Below are 17,560 nucleotides of genomic sequence, written 5' to 3'. Positions count from 1 at the left end.
AGTCGATGGGCATTCCTGCTAAGTTCCCATTATTTCAAATGGGTCTTCCAACCTCCCCTCCTCCTCCCCGTTGTTCCCAATAAGAAATCCTGTCGGTCCTTTTACTAGATTCGCCCAAGCCAGGGCGATGAGGTGCAGAGTGTCCCTTAGGTTTACAGCTGTCCTGACCACACTGCCAAGACAGCCAGGGGCGACATGTGCTGCTTCTCAGCGGAATTACAGCTTTAAAAACCGGGTTATGGTAGCCAAGGGCTGGGGACCAACTCTTATTCATCCATCCATCCATCCAGGCTGCTTTGAACCGGCGCTGCGGGCTCCAATGGCCGCCACAGTCGCTGGAAGCCCTCGCCCCGCATCCACCTTCTGCATCAGGCTGGTTCCACTCCAACGGCGGAGCGTGCAGATGAACGGAGGCGGTGCGGCGACTCTTTCGGCGCAAGAAGCACGTGACCTGAGGGGGGTTCAGTTCCTGCAGAGTAGCCGATCCTGGTCTTGCAGCATGGAGCAAGCGTTGCAGAGGTGGGCGAAGGGCTGGCTGCACCCCAGAGGCGAGGGGCTTCCCGTGGGAGGGCAGTTGTTTGATGCCTCCGCCTTTCCCCCTTGCCTATCGCTTGCACGCAGCAGCATCACTGCAGTACCGGCGTTCTCCTCGCGTGCCATTCCCTGCAGCGCCCTTCTGGGAGGGGATCTGCCAGGCGCTTTCGCGGGCTGCTCCAAACGGCACCTTGAAACCCAGTCGAGCCCAAACCGGTCTACTCGGGGAGGGACTAGGTGGCTGCTTATTCTTCTGCCTGCAAAGGGGCGGCAGGGTTATGGATCCCTTTCCCTTCACCCACTCGCCGGGCAAGGAGCTTGCATGCTGGGGATGTGCAATCCCAGAGCTGGAGTCCCGCGGCTGCTCCCTTTGGATCCTTTCACGCTACAGGGCTATGCACTTCTGACACCATTGACAGGAGAAACTGTTCAGGATTTCGCCGTCCCTCAAAGGCCTGTTTTACCATGCATGCTTCCTGGGTGGTTTTTAAGATATGGGGATTTTTAAAAGCTAATTATTAGAAACCTAACTTCCTTGTACATCATGTTCTCGGTTTTTCTCTCAGGCGCAAGTGACAGGCACAAGTTGTTGACCCAACAACTGATGCCCTTCTTTGGTGTCTGCTAGCACAGGAAGAAATAATCTCTTACCTCCACCTGAGAACAGGTGGAGGTATAACTGCTAACATAGGTAATTCAGAAGACATCCAGGTTCCTGGTTGATGCCAAGTTTTGAATAGAAAAAAAATTCTGTTTCTGAAAATAGTAGGCTGAGACAGTAGCATAATTGATGCTATCTGCAGGCTACCTCCCTCTAAAGGTAAATGAAAACCATAGGTACAGTCTGTCTCAGTGAATGGAATCAGGTTGGTTGGGGCAGGTTCTGGAAATCTGGATTGTAGGTGGGGCCAGAGGTGATAAGTTGAGAAACTTTGCTCAGTTCTCACACTTCTCTCTGCAGCGAGAAACTGAGCCACTGAAGAAAGCTCAAGCATCACTTCCCTGCGTTGTGCAATACTGTCAAGAGCTTTGAGGTGAGAGTTCTTCTCCTTTATCCGCCTGTAAAAGCAAAATTGTTCGCCTTAATACAGTAGGTTGAGGCAACCTCCTGACTATATAATGCAGAGCTAGAGGTTCAAAGCATTCTGCAAGGGTAAGAGAGGTGTTCTTGTTGGGTAAAACATCCAAGATGCTTCTTTGCCCCTGGAACTGACATAAATCTGGCAAGCATCTCTGAGATCAGGGAAAAACAGCATGGTGTGGTAGAGCTCTTAAGAATTAGAACCGAAGAAGTTAAATAACGTAAACAGCAAAGCATTGTGGCATCTTTGGGACCACTGGAGGAGTACATAAAGATGGCCAGAATTATTTCCTTGGGGATTTGAGGTAAGTTATGAATGATCTCATGTAGAAAATAATGATAAAAATCTCTAGTTTTTGTTCGTAATGTTCTTTAAAAAATCATAGCAGTGTTTACTTGGCCTCCAACTTGTAGAAATGTTGCCCTTAGGTTCGTTTTGTCTGGGAACTTGGAATGCATTTGGGCTTTGTTTGTTTGGGGTTTTGGGGGAGGGGTCTTCAAGGTATGCAAGGCCGAATTCCCACTGAAAATTGAATCTAGATACAACCAAGTTTCAAAAGAATCGGCACCTTTTCATCCAGGTTCCAATATCCTCTTCAGCATGTTTCTAGTGAAGACATCTAGGCCTGCCCCTTGAGGGGGTGCCTGCTGTCAGGGGTGCAATTGTTAAGCTAGCAGCACCAAAATTTCAGAGTATCTTTAGGAGACCCTCCTGATGATACCAACCAGGTTTGGTGAAGTTTGGTTCATGGGAGCCAAAGTTATGGACCCTCAAATGTGTAGTTCCCAGCTCCTATTAGCTCCCATTGGAAACAATTGGGGCACCCCCTTTGGGAGTCCATAGCTTTGGATCCCCTGGATCAAACTTCACGAAACCTGGGTGGTATCAGTAGGAAACTTTCCCATTGATACCTCCGTGGTTTGGTGACGTTTGGTTCATGGGGTCCAAAGTTATGGACCCTCAAATGTGTAGCCCCCATCTCCTTTTAGCTCATATTGGGAGTGTTTTTTCAAAAAGGTGCATATACAAGCAGGTCCAGGAAAATCCCGTGATAAGGGTGGGGGAGGAGCGCCAGAAACGGGACTGATCTGTGTTTCGCCGTGTGGCTGTGAGGAGATCTTGAGGGAACCTGGATATTTCGGGTGAGGAAATAAACCAAGTGAGGAAATAAACCAAGGCTCATTCCGCACATGCAGAATAATGCACTTTCAAACTGCTTTCAGTGCTCTTTGAAGCTGTGCGGAATGGCAAAATCCACTTGCAAACAGTTGTGAAAGTGGTTTGAAAACGCATTATTTTGCCTGTGCGGAGGGGGCCCAAGACTGTATTCTCTTAGTTGTAGAAAGCAATGATGAACAATTTTCAATTTTTTATTGTTTTGGAACAGAGTGGAAATCATCACTCCAAAGTTTTCGAAACACATGCTCCTCCAACTGACAAACTTGTAGCATTGAGAAAGCACACTTGTTTGGGGTGTCGGTTTTGTGACCTTAGGGTTTTCCATGGCCCCCTGTATTTCGGTATCAGGTTTTGTTTGCATTATATAGCCCAAACTCTGTAATCAGGACTAATCATAGTGGAAGAAGTATGGGTTTTTCCCCATGAAATGTGATCTGATAGAATTTGATGAACAGTTGTGACAAGGTGGAGTGCTATAGGACAGTGCTACAGCCTAAAGTGTATTTGGGAAGTGAATAAAAGATAGGGCCCTAGGATGTAGAAATTCCTGTTGCAGATTCAATCTAAAGTTCCATTTTAAAAAGGGCAGAATCTTGGTTTGGTTGTTTGAGACCTTGGGGGGTAATGCCAGAGTAGGTAAAAGCCAGAGTAGGTAATACTATATCAGGTAATACTATATTTACTTTCATAAAATATATTTTAAACAATCTCTTAACACTGCTTCGTTCTAGTAAAGTGCTCCTTTATTGATCACGCTGCACTTTGCCGTTGGTACCTGAACAGAAATTTTGCTTTGAGTCATCTGTATGCTGACTCCCAAATAACCTTTCACATTTGGATGTGTGTATGTGTGTACAGGCACTTTGAAAACACACTTTCCTCTGAGGACCAGAACTGTTGACAAATATGATCGATAGAAATGGAGGGTTGCTCTTGTTTAGGGTAAGAGTCATCATGACGGCATCCATTATTTGTGGTTCAGTAGGTGCCCTATTCCTCATGAAACTCGGGTGGAATTCTTAGCATCTCATGTACCTTAGTTTCTATGAGGAGATTTATCTGTGCCAGAATTGGTGTGCCAAAATCCGGAAGCAAGATGAAAGCATCTTAATGTAAACAACAACAGCAATAAGCTTTACAGGCTTTACATAGATGAACTGTTCCTCCCCCAAAAAAGAATAAAGTGAGTGGAAGGATCTCAGCTCATCTGTGTGGACTTCACCCATCATTTAACAAAGGAATGTACTTTTTACTTTTTTAATAGCAAGGCAGCATTTATTAAATTGACACATATGTACATCCCACACACGTACACACATCACAGCTGACTTTTGGCAACTATGTAGGATTTTAAGACAAGAGATGTTCAGAGGAGATATGCCATTGCCCCTCTTCGTGTCACACCCAGGTGGTATACCATAGAGGTCTCCCATCCAAATACTAGCTAGAGTTGAGGCTGAGAGTGTGTGGCTGTAACTCTCTGTAACTATATCATGAGACTAATAAGCATCAGAGAGATAATTGATGACGGATAAACAGCAGCAATGACATGTCTCAGACTAAAAAGAGTTCAGGTTGTAACAGCACAGTCTTAAAACTGGTCTAGAAGCTGCTTAGAGTGACAGCTAAGCCTTCCGTTGCGTAACTCAGAGATATGCCAGAGATACAGGCCTTCGCTGGTATCCAAAGACTTCACCCAGTCCCACACCCAATGCTGGTGTAACATTACAAAGGCTGGTGCAAATCTCAGTGGTACCAATCAGTTTCAAGAGATAGGAGGAATAATTGCACCTCCACTGCCTTCCCAACAGATCTACAAAGCTGCTTAGAATACTGACTAGCATACAATCCTGTGCATAATTATTCCACCAATAAATCCACTTACAGCAAATGGTTTAGAATGGAGTAACCTGTCATAGGATTGTATTGTAAGACTGCAACCTATCACAGTATTCTGTGAAGACCCTATAAACCCCAGCCAGAACATCTGTATCTCAGATTACACGGTATACAACATGGGACTATATCTCTCTGGTCTCCTCCTGGACCCAATTAAGGACACGCATAGAGGGATTCCATGATGAACACTCATAGAGGGATTCCATGATGAACATTCCATGATGAACAAGAAAGGGTGTTTCGTAGAAGAAGAGAGTGCACTGCATGAATATCCAAAGAGGAGAGCATCTAACTCTCATCTGCTGAGAACCCCTACAATTATCCTGTCTCAGGATACTAAAACAAACCTCCAACTCTGGATGCAAGGACTATTCACCCCACGCTGGTAAGTATAGGAGTGATCCTTTACCTCAGTTGCCAGTTTCTTCCACCACCATATGCACATGCAACATGGAATGTTTTAGATTATGTTGTAACCCGCCCAGAGTCCTCAGGGATAGGGCAGGATATAAATCCAAAAATAAATAAATTAAATAAATCAACGTATAACTCCTGCTTAGTAATGTTTCTCCCAACACAGTTGCTAGAAGTGTCTCCCATACTGGGGGAGGGTGGGGAACACAGCATTTATGTGCAGGGCCAAGCCAGTCCAAGCTCCCATGTACACTTGGGAAACAAGGACAACCACCTTTCTGTGGGAATACCAAACAATCTAACCATTGAAACTGCTGACCTTTGCTCCTTTTTGCCTTGCAGTATCACAGAGTAACCCAAACAGACACTTCAGGTAGAGTTTCACTGTTACTCCCGACATGAGGTGTGTGAGTATTGACAAGGATGACACTATTGGTTGGTTGGTTGGTTGGTTGGTTGGTTGATAGCTGGAGCATATATTCCACCCTATATAGAGGCCTCAGGGCAGCTTACAAAATTAAAAACAATAAAAACATCATATAAAAACATCATATAAAAACAATCTTTAAAACACCATGAAGCAAACTTCCAAAATATTTCCCACCCACATACTGCCTCTTACCCCACTGATCAGGTCAATCCCAATATATGGAAATCCCCCGAGGGTGAAGGGGAGTCATAGGAACAGGAAGAACATGAAGATGGTGCCACTCCTTCTGATCGTGAACTCACACCCAGTCCAAATTGCCTGCACCCGCTTGGTGTTTGTTACTGCTACCAGACTCGTGACTGAGCTTTCGTCTCTTTTGGTTCTTTCCAGGCAGTTTTACAAAACTGCAGAGACAACAGAACTCATCCACTGTTCATTGCTGAGCACGTCCTGATTCTGCAAGACAACGCCCAGTTACAGTTACCAGTGTGCATCTAGCAGCTGCTCTGCAGGGCGGTTGCCACCACTCTAGTTTGCAAACTGCACTGTTGGGCAGCAAAATCACGGATGGAGCTGTCCCTGGATGGTCCCACCCTAGTCTAACGTAGCACAGATCTCTGCATTGTAGCAAGATTTCAAAAACTGCCATCAGTCTGCTGTTCTCTCGTTCTTTCCGTGTTATGGCCGCATTTTTCTAGGAGCTTATTGATCGTGATTGTTTGCAAAAGAACAAAATAGAACTGTGGTATATCTGATGTGTTGGCAGTTTTGGCATTACCGTTTTCCATGTTTGCAAGAAAATCTGTGATCCGGCACATATAGTTTGGTAGTTACCAGGGCTGTAAATTTAGGTATCATTCATACCTGCCTCCTTGAGGGTCCATTGCAAGCCCGAGGATAGAGAGACCTTTTGAGTCTGTATATTCACCATCATATCTATTTAGGAGAAATAAGAGGAGACCTTTCTAAGCAGCGTGGGACTTCATCAACTATAAAAGGGACATCAGAGGGAAGGGAAGAGAAACAAAGCTGGTGAACCAGTGTGGGGTAGTGGTTAAGAGTGGCATACTCTAATCTGGAGAGCCAGGTTTGATTCCCTCCTGCTGCACAAGAGCAGCAGACTCTTAACTGGTTCAGGAAATGAAGGATGATTTCATAGAGTCACAATACAAGCCCTTTGTACTGGAGCACCTTCCTTATGAGGAGAGGCTGCAGCGTTTGGGACTCTTTAGTTTGGAGAGGAGGCGGCTGAGGGGGGATATGATTGAAGTCTATACAATTATGCATGGGGTAGAAAATGTTGACAGAGAGAAATTTTTCTCTCTTTCTCACAATACTAGAACCAGGGGGCATACATTGAAAATGCTGGGGGGAAGAATTAGGAATAATAAAAGGAAACACTTCTTCACACAACGCGTGATTGGTGTTTGGAATATGCTGCCACAGGAGATGGTGATGGCCACTAACCTGGATAGCTTTAAAAGGGGCTTGGACAGATTTATGGAGGAGAAGTCGATTTATGGCTACCAATCTTGATCCTCTTTGATCTGAGATTGCAAATGCCTTAACAGACCAGGTGCTCGGGAGCAACAGCCGCAGAAGGCCCTTGCTTTCACCTCCTGCATGTGAGCTCCCACAGGCACCTGGTGAGCCACTGCGAGTAGCAGAGAGCTGGACTAAATGGACTTTGGTCTGATCCAGCTGGCTTGTTCTTATGTTCTTGGCTGGGTTGCATCATTTCTCAGGGAACCTTCATTATACCACTGTGGGACTGGCATTTTTATTTCCTTGTGAATTGTCATGGATAGATTCTCCTCTGTGCATTACAGAGCTGTGGGGTTATAGAGGTTCTGATGTAACGGTTGGTGTGATAGAAAAGCATATCTTTACCAGTCAGTCTCCAAACTGCTGACTGTGGTCTAGTTTAAATCACACCATTGACAATTTGCACCATTTCTATTTCTACCATTACACAATACACGCTGGTAATTTGCCAAAACTCGTGGGTAGTTTCTCATTTCTTCCTCCCTCATTATTTCTTCTTTCCCTTTCATGAAAGCCCAAACATCCCCTCCCATTTTCCTGCTTCCTCCTCTCCTTCTTACCCGCTAGCCAAACTACCTCCCCTGTCCTCAGTTTTCTGTCACACTGGCTCCCTTTCCTCATGAAAGCTCTGGTTAAGTTATGCTATGCCAGTAGATAGGCCCAGTTTTATAGAAGGGAATCTTCAACAACTTGCAGAGAATACCTGACTTCCCCCTCTATCCCCCTCTCCATACTATTTCTCCTATTCCTGTTACTGGCAGCCCCATACCCTCAGCTTTCCTTGTTTCTTTCCCACCAACAAGCCTACCTTTTATGTGTCCATGGTCTTCAGATATACTTATTATTTGTTTACTTAATCCATATCCCATTTTTCTGCCCGGTGGGAAACCAAATCAACTTAAAACATCCTCCTCTCCTTCATTTAATATTCACGTCGACCTTGAGAAGTAGCTCAGGTTCACGTCCGCACAGCAAATGTATAATGGGTTGCAGTCGGAATAAAGGAACCCGTTTTCTCGTTTTCCCGTTCACGTGCATCTGTGCAGGCAGCAATTGGAGCCCACGGAAACAATCTGGGCTGCTGTAGCACCTTCACACGGAGATGCATCTATTTTTCTAATTACTTCCCACCCATGCATAGCTGCGCAGGCATGCACAAATTAACCCCCACAACCATCTAATGTCTCACGATACGACCATCTGCACCTGTATAGTTACGCAGATGTAAGCTGCAAAATTAAAAAAAAAGGGAAAGGGAGGTGAATAAAGTGCCTGCTGCTCAGCTGTTTGCTTGCAAGCAGCTGCAACCCGGGATTTTTAAAAAGTCTTGCTAGTTTAGCAATTTTAAAAAAAACCTGATTGCGGGGGAATAAAATGGAGCAGACCCATTTTGGGGATGGGATCTGTGTGAAGTTCCACCCCCCACAATGGATTTGTTTGCATCCTACACCCATGTGTATTGCCCCCTGCGGAAGTGAGCTCTCACATCACAGGGAGAATTCGAACCTGGTTCTCCCAGACACTAATCTGAACACTTAACCACTATACTACACTAACTTTAAAAAGGCACCTTGCAATGATGCAGGAGGCCCGCCAAAAGGATAGAGCCGGCAATCCTTTAATCTACCTTGCCTTCAGAGCTCCATTCCTCATGCTGTTCAATAAATGTGCAAATTACTGTTTTATCTAGGACTCTGTTTTAATGAGATTTATTAGATGGTTGTCTATTCTCACCCTGCAGTTTATTACTAACTTTGACTGATTTCAGCATGGAACTAGCCTTGGTAGGGGGAGGAAAGAAATTCACCAGTGTCTGCACAGTTGTGCTCTGGTGTGGCAGAAGAAAAGTCTTCTTCAGGTTCATACCCCCATGATCATTTTTTGATTTGTGATCAACCATGTTGATCTGCATGTGATTAATTCTCAGGTAGCACTTGAAAGAGTACCAGGTACAACGGGTTTTGCCTCATCCGCCCCAGTGTCTGTGGGTGAAGCTGCACATGTGAATTGGCTGCCTCAGAGTCTAGCCAACTTGCTTAGCACCTTCCTGTGCAGCCATCCCTTCACACATTCAAGAGGTTTATTACCACACCCTGCTGCCATTCATGCCGTGTTTCCCATTCTCCTTATCACATCAGCAGAAAAAAGCCCCTAAACATTGTTTGGAAACATCAGTGTGAGGCAAAAACTGAGGCAAGGAAGATAAACTTGTGAACGTTGGTTAGTCTGGTTTAAAAAGTTCCTTTTTCCATAAGGTACAGTGGAAAGTAGCCAGTGCTTTTTATGGTATTTAAACTTGATTAATGATTTTCAGATTTAAATTTGCTTGGCCAATGGAATATTGTCTTGTAAGAGAGTGTACTACATTACCTCAGAGCGGCAGGTATTTTAAAGCAGAACTGTGTGTCTTCTGTGTGGCTGAATCAGAAACAGCACTTACCAAGACAGATTAATTTAAAACAGAGTTTCTTCAACTCAAAACCATTCAGAGATTATACTGCTGAACCCACAAGTGTGTGAAAAAAAACTTTCAAAAGTAGTATTTCTGAGTTCAATCATTCAAATGGTTTTGACTTGGAAAACCTTTGTGGTGATCCAAGTCTAATTTCTCTGTGGCATCAGAATGTACTGGATCTTCCAAGGTACTCCCATTGCATATGCAGCCCCCCACCCAAGGGCAGTTTGGATTGGTCAAACAACATGAGGCTGAAACCTCTTCTCCCACCCTCAGACCATGGGTGCATGGGAACTTAGTTCCCACAGCTGTTATTTGTGATAGTATGAGAGTTGTATACAGGGAACCCATACCAGACTTGGGACTAAATGCCACATCTAGTTTGACCCAGAATTCAACACCTGAGCATCCTATCTTGAAAGCTTTTAAGACCTTCCAAGTGGAGAAGATAGGCCTATCCCAGCTAGAGTTATCTTGAATGCAAACATGAATGATTATTTAATTGGCTCGTCTACTAAATGTTGGCAATAAAGATAGCAAGCCACCACCTGTTTGACTATGGTAGAAGATTGTCAGATATTCAGTGAATGAATTCATGTAGTCTACTTTTTTGTCTGTCTTTCCCCCTTCTCCACGTTATCCACAGCAACACTGTGTATAAGTGGTTCTGGAGGAGTTGTACAAGCTGTGCATCTGTTCAGATGGATTTTGTTCCTAACGTTATTCGCATCGGCTGGTGATTCAGAGGTGTATCACAGAGAAAAGTCTGTTTCTCACTGTGTCTAAGTGAGAAGGGAAAGTTTAGTGTGGTATATTGTCCATGTCCCAGGGTGGACAATATACCACACTAAACTTTCCCTTCTCACTTAGACACAGTGAGAAACAGACTTTTCTCTGTGATACACCTCTGAAGATGCCAGCCACAGATGCAGGCGAAACGTTAGGAACAAAATCCACCAGACCACGGCCACACAGCCCAGAAAACCCTCCAGAACCAGTTGAATCCGGCTGTGAAAGCCTTTGACAATACACTGTGTATAAGATTAGGTTGAGAGAGACTGACCCAAGGTCACCCAGTAAGCTTCATGGGAAGCAGGGATTTGAACCCAGGTCTTCCCAGTTCTAGTCTTATACTCTAAGCATCTCATTACGCTGATTCAAGCTAAGATTGTAGGCATCTGCTAGCCTTTTTATAGCGTTCTAGTTATCTTTGTTAGCAAAGGCGGAAGCTAAGATGTCTCCTCTCGTCTTGTAGGTGTAAGTGGCAAATTTAGCAGCACAGCAAAGTTTCTCTTATTGCCCTACTACAACTTCAGATCTCCACAAATGAACTTTGGTGGTAATTGGTGGCAAAAGATCATGGCCCTGGTACAGCTATGATTCCATCCTGCATGCCTGACAGATACAAAACAATAAACTTCTGTTGATTTGTTAACTGTCATTCCAGAATAAAGGCAAAAGAGAAGAATTCTTCAGAAAATAGCTCACATCTCCCTTCAGCAGTATCTCACTCCTCCACTTAATCCTCACAAACAGCCTATGAGGTAAGTTTGCTTGAGAGACAGCAATTGTCCCATAATGCCCAGGAAGATGTATAGCTGAGCAGTCATTTGAAGTTCAGCTTCTTTAAGTCTAACCCTCCAATCCGTTCACCACACCACATAACAGCATTACAGTGTTTTAAAATCTTGCTTCACAATACAGATTGAGGTGGGTATAATTATCATAAAGATCAAAGCTTTTTGATGGGTATAATGAGGTGGGTGTAATTATCATAAAGATCAAAACTTTTTAGTTGGTATAATGAGGTGAGTATAATTATCATAAAGATCAAAACTTGCTGTTGTTTCCTGAGTAATAATCAGAAGATTATTTGATAGATGGAATAATTCTAATAGATTGCAAACCCAACCCTTGTGAACAATTTCAGTTGACTCTAATAAAGTTATACTACCTAAGTTCAAAGTTACAATAGTAAGACTATAATTTTACTAAGCACCTATGTAGCATTTTCAGTTTTCAAATTGTTTCCTATATAATACCATGCTGTAATCCTCATAATACAGGCTGACCAGACGTCCTGCTTTTGGCGGGACAGTCCCACCTTCAAACAATTTGTCCCGCGTTCCACGGGTTATTGAAATTGTCCCGATTTTTGGGAGGCTGCCGCACTGCCTTCTGGGGTGCAAGGCAGTGCGGCAGCCTCCCACGCGCGCTGCCGCAGGAGCACGGCTTTCTGGGGCTTGCCGTTTCCCACCCTGTCACAGGGCGGGAAACGGCAAGTCCCAGAAGGCAGTGCGCTCCTGTGGCTGCGTGCGCATGCGCAGCCACCTACCCCCCCGTCCCGGTTCAGAAAGGTGACCATCTGGTCACCTTATCATAATAACAGTAGGAGGTAGGCCAAAAATGAGTATCTTGTTATCCAAGACTGAAAGCCCCTGACCTGAATAGCCCAGGCTAACTTGATCTCATCAGATCTCACAATCTAAGAAGGGTCGACCCAGGCTAGCATTTGGATGGGAGACCTCCATGGAACACCAGGGTCATGATGTAAAGGCAGAAAATAGCAAACCACCTCCCAATGCCTCTGGCCTTGAAAACCCTCTGGGGTCGCCATAAGTCAGCTGTAGCTTGAAAAAAAAGATGGCAAAAAAGACAGAAATGATGGCAGAGATTGGATTTCCTAATCCTTCCATGAGCCACAGTGCTGCACCTGCTCATAAACTTATAGTAATCACCTAGTAAAACGTGCCACACCTTGTTCTGTGATTGCTCACGCTGCCACTGTAATTATTCATTGAAAACAGTGACGTAATTTGGCAGCATCACAGAAATCTAGGTTGGGTTTGAAGTGTTTTTTTTTTTAATGAGGTGGGGTTACAGAGCAACCCAAAACTCAGATTTTGCACTGGGCTCCCCCTAACTACTCCTCTGCCCGGACTGCCAAGCAAGAAGGGACTGCCAGCTGCCAGGTAGAAGCCCAGCCAGTGGGGGGGGGGTGCAGGGGAGTCTGCTGTCCCTGGCCTCTGAGAGCTGCTTTTATAAGCACTGAGACCGGGGGCGTGGCTTGGGGAAGTGTAGCCATACCCCAGGGGTGAGTGGGGGCGTGGCCCTGCCCCTGAACCCCCCCATAAAAAATCTTTGCCTACGTCACTGCATCTTGGTACCTATCTTCTGTCTCGTGCTTATGGTTGTCGTGGTGGTGGTATCGTGTCTCCTCAAACAAAGAAACAGAGTTAACTTTATAACTTCAGATGTACATGCTCACTAACATGTAAGCAATGGCTGTCTGACTGACCAATAGCTAATCAATAGATCAGGTCATAAACAGTGATATCAGCAACTTGTTTACATACAAACAGTTAACCCTTTTATAACTGAGTTGTGACAGAGACTTGCAAAATTCCAACAAAGTGCTCTGCATTTAGAGATGCAACCTACCTGTTGGAAGCAAGAAGTTTGCCACTGGTTGGGTCCTCTCTCCCATCCTTGCTCCTCCTAGTAGCAGGAGCAAAGCCCGGAGCTGGAAATGGCAATGTGTGACATCACATCCACCCAAAAGCATGAAGGTGATATTCACAAGTTGGAGGACACTCTGGCCATCCTGAAAAATTCCATTATAAAAAGATGAAGTTTTCCAGGGCAACCAGAGCATCTCTGGACATGCTAATGTCAATGTTGGGTTTTCAGGCAGGAGTGACAATGTATGTCACTAGATGTCATTTTTGCCCATTGGTCCAGCCCCAAGAACTCCCAAAGATGCCAGCCAGCAGTGTGACGTCCCTAACTACATGGTGAGAAGAAACAAAAAAGAAGTCCAGGCTGTGGATCGTGGCTATAGTTTGAAGCATGTGCACCTAATAGAATGTTTTCATAGATCAGTGGTTCTCAACCTTCCTAATGCTGCGACCCTTCAATACAGTTCCTCATGTTGTGGTGACCCCCAACCCTAACATTTATCCATTTTACAGATGGAGAACACTGATGCAGAGAGTCTTAGGCGACCCCTGTGAAAGGGTCGTTTGACCCCCCAAAGGGGTCCCAACCTACAGGTTGAGAACCACTGTCATAGATCCTGAGGAAAATGGATACTTAATAACTACCAGTCAAGGCATTGGTAGATCCCTAATTAGCTCTTCCCAGATTTTTTTTTTCTTTGTAAAGATCCATCTAGGTCTACGGCAGTGGTGGCGAACCTTTGGCCATGTTGGAAGGGGCTGATGGGAATTGTAGTCCATAACATCTGGAGTGCCAAAGGTTCGCCACCACGGGTCTAGGGATTGCTGAGAGCTGGAATAGAAGACTCTCTGCACCACTGACCTGGTTGGAAATAGCCCTGAGGTGATTATGTGCAGCACAAATAAGGTGTCCTGGGGATGTCTATAAAAAAAGCTGCCACCTCATTTTTTTGTTTGGACTGCACAGACAAAGAGGCATCAGAAGAGAAAAAGGCTTTCTTCTCCCGCCACTTCCTCCCACCCAAACTTAAAGCTCTTGCACCCAACCCTTTGTCTGCAGTGTCTGCAGTGATTCTCTGTACCTGCAGCTTTTTGCCTAGGTTTTCCTGGGATGTTTGCTGTGCAGGCTCTGATCCTGGGTGCCTTTTTAACCTGAAAAGTACATGGCTGCACACAGCTTGCCCTGCCATTTCTGGCAATGTATAGTTTCCCCCCTTTTTTTTTTCGATGAGCTGTCTTCAAAGACACAGGCACCATATGAAAATCAGCTGTGATTCTGAAATCATGTTTGCATGTTTTTGAAGACAGCTCATTGAAAATTAAAAAAGGGAAAACCATACATTGCCAGAATCAACAGGGCGAGCTGAGTACAACCATGTACTTTTCAGGCTAAAAAGGTGCCCAGCAGCAGAGCCTGTGGAGCAAATATCTCAGGAAAACCTTAAGCATAAAGCTACAAGAACAGAGAATCCCTGCAGTGGCACAAGTGGTGGAGAAAACTGGCCGGACAGCTTTAACTATTGGGCAGGGAAAATGAGCCCCTGAGCCCTTCGGGGGAGGGCGGTATAAAAATGAAATAATAAATAAATAAATAAATAAACATAAGATGTTGTGGCATTCCTCCTCCTCACCCAGGCCCTTGGGCGGTGTATCCTTCCCTCCTGCCCTAACCTGGGGGTTGGTCTCCCCAGACGATGACTCTTCCCATTGGCCCAAGGGGCCAAGAGACAACTCAAGCATCTCCACAAAGCACTGGGTGTACGGGGTAGCCCTCACCCACGCCACCCTCCTACTAGTAGGTCTCCCTGCCTCCCTTCCCCCATCTGGCTTGAGAGTTCGCACCCTCCTTCTCCCTTGTTGCTTCACAGGGAGAGGAGTTTCCAGGGGTTTGTCTCTCCCCTGTGGCCTCACAGGGAGAAGTGTTTACTGCTTGTGTGAAAGACTCCCACCCTGTTACTGCACAGGGTGGGGACCAGCCTGAACCGTGGTCTGGGATCTGATAGGGGGTCTGGGTTCTGGGTTCAGGGTTTTCCTCCCCCCCCCATTGAGCTATCCCCTTCCCTTGGCTGTTCACACCACCACCCACATTCCCTGCTGTGGTGGCAGCTCCTGACTCTCTCTTTCCCACTTCCTTATATACCTTCTGCCCTCTCGTTCTTCTTCCTCCTCCCAGCTGCTTCTCCAGCCCATCTTCTGCAGCTGCCTCAGCTGTGGGCGGGCGGGCCCTGTCTGGTCTGAGCTGCTCCTCCAGCCTATCACCCCCATTTGGCTCAGCTGTGGGCTTGCTGGGCCTACACCTCCTCTCTTCCCTGCCTTCCTCTCTGAACAAGACTTCTAAGGCTTCAAGAGGCTCCTCTGCAGCCTTTCCATCTCCTGCTGTGCCAGTCTGTGTGTGATCCAGTGGGGCAAGACCGGGCGCTGCAGCTGAGCCCGGACAGATGTCTTCTCAGCTTCTTTCACACAGCAAGAGGAAATGACTTGAAGATGACTTGGGGAGAAATGTTGGTAGTTTTGCGTTCTCAAAATAGGACAACTGAAGAAGACATAAGGCATCTTGAGGACGTCTTGGGGAAAAAGCTGTGCGGAGTTCCTCCACAAGATGCCTTTTTTTCTGTCCTCAGGACATCCTATTTGTAATGTGCAGAATGGACCCTGGGCAGCTGCTGTTAGCACCAGTTTGTACAAAATACAAGAGCTACCCGTGTATTTCCCCCAACAGGGCAGATAGCAGCTCCATGGAACCAGATCAACAGGGTAGAATGAAAGGGCTATGCCAGGTCTGGGGAGGGAGAGAATGTCAGGTCAACAGAGGGCGTTTCCCCACTTACCTTGGTCCAAAGGTTGCTGTGTGCTCTGCACGGGGTCATCTAAAGGCGCCGTTTCAAAAGGCGCCAGGAATGTCGCACGCTGAGGGGGCGCGACAGCAGCAGCGTCGGGGTGGCTGCGTTGTCGCCGCCCCTGTAGTGGGGAGTGCTGGGGGACCCCGCGCTACTTGAGGAGAGTAGCACATGGCTTAAGGTAAGTGGGGAAAGGCCCAGAGTAGAATGATATGGGTATGGTCCCAAACTGGGTTGGGGTCTAACACAGAAGCTGCTATATACAGATTGGAGGGTTGGGAGATGCATGGGAGCTCCTGCTCCACACTTTTAGCGCCATTTTAAGAACATTTTCCTGGGCGAAAGTCCCTCTGAACAGACCATGATAGGATTCTGAATAGGCTTGCTTAGAACTGTACTGTCAGTTTGTGGTTTAATATTCCCAAAGTCTGGACTGCCCTAGAAAAGTTAGAAAAATCAGAGAGGAAAGGTAGAAAAATCAGAGGGACTTTTCCAAGTCCCTGGCCAAATGATAAGATCCAGGCTTGACTTTCTCCTACTAGATGCCCCCTCTCTCTTACCCTCTCCCTCCCCGACAGAATCGCCCTTTTCTTTCCTCTTTGGAACCCAAGCCTGTATATGTACATTTCAATTGAATGCCCCCCCAAAACCCAGATAGCACTGAATTGCTTGCACATCATGAAACCAGTTTGTTAATGCCAACTGTGTAAATGATCTGTGGTGTGCAATTGTGTTGCTGGATTAACTCCAGCTCTCTCCCCTGTAGGGCACTGTCTGTTTGACAGGATGTGTGGTAGGCATTCATGGATATCAATTGTAGTTTGTTGTGTAGATCTGTGATATCTGTTACTGCATGAGACTTTGATCCTGCAGGCAATCAAGGTGTCAGTATGGAATGTCTGACTGATTCAGGATTAGCAATTGTTTTATTGTTTCTTTTTCCCGTGGCTGCGGATTAGAGGATGTAAGACACAAGGAATCGTGCGCAATGGCTATCAAGAGCAGGAAACTGAAACTAAACCAGAACTTCATGCCCCCCAGTTGTAGAGGAGAAATGATCCCAGAGGGACATTTGCAATTTTTATTTAACTTTATTATATTATATTTATACTTTGCCCTTCCTGGCCGGAACATTGGAGAGAGAAAGCATTAGAGAGAGAAATCTTCAAGTTTCCAGGCTGTGTGGCCGTGGTCTGGTGGATCTTGTTCCTAACTTTTCACCTGCATCTGTGGCTGGCATCTTCAGAGATGTCTCACAGATAAAAGTCTGTTTCACAACAGACTTTTCTCTGTGATACACCTTTGAAGATGCCATCCAGCCACAGATGCAGGTGAAACAGAAGAAGAAGAGGAGGAGGAGGAGGAGGAGGAGGAGTTTGGATTTATATCCCCCCTTTCTCTCCTGCAGGAGACTCAAAGGGGCTGACAATCTCCTTTCCCTTCCCCCCTCACAACAAACACCCTGTGAGGTAGGTGGGGCTGAGAGAGCTCCGAGAAGCTGTGACTAGCCCAAGGTCACCCAGCTGGCGTGTGTGGGAGTGTCCAGGCTAACCTGAATTCCCCAGATAAGCCTCCACATCTCAGGCGGCAGAGGGGGGAATCAAACCTGGTTCCTCCAGATTAGATACACGAGCTCTTAACCTCCTACGCCACTGCTGCTCTTAGGAACAGGATCCACCAGACCACGGCCACACAGCCCGGAAAACCCACCAGAATCATGTGGGTTT

General features: G+C 46.0%; 1 protein-coding gene across 5 annotated transcripts in view; it reads left to right on the top strand.

Moving 5' to 3' along the window:
• Positions 1 to 369: 369 nt before the first annotated feature.
• The window catches only part of SPTSSB (serine palmitoyltransferase small subunit B), a 29,310-nt gene continuing 12,119 nt past the window's right edge, over positions 370 to 17,560 (top strand). Inside the window, exons 1-3 of one of the 5 annotated variants that reach the window (XM_048506821.1) lie at positions 371 to 519; positions 1,496 to 1,568; positions 10,986 to 11,082. The gene's annotated coding sequence lies outside the window, so the exon portion shown is untranslated. Of the gene's footprint in view, positions 520 to 723; positions 772 to 1,495; positions 1,569 to 1,691; positions 1,921 to 10,985; positions 11,083 to 17,560 lie in introns of those variants that run through there. The other 4 variants (XM_048506822.1, XM_048506823.1, XM_048506824.1 and 1 more) reach the window with 4 other exon arrangements.

This window comes from Sphaerodactylus townsendi, linkage group LG08 (assembly GCF_021028975.2).
Source record: "Sphaerodactylus townsendi isolate TG3544 linkage group LG08, MPM_Stown_v2.3, whole genome shotgun sequence".
Taxonomy (NCBI): Eukaryota; Metazoa; Chordata; class Lepidosauria; order Squamata; family Sphaerodactylidae; genus Sphaerodactylus; species Sphaerodactylus townsendi.
The sequence above is the reverse complement of the archived record's forward strand: the minus strand, read 5'-3'. Positions and strand labels throughout refer to the sequence as shown.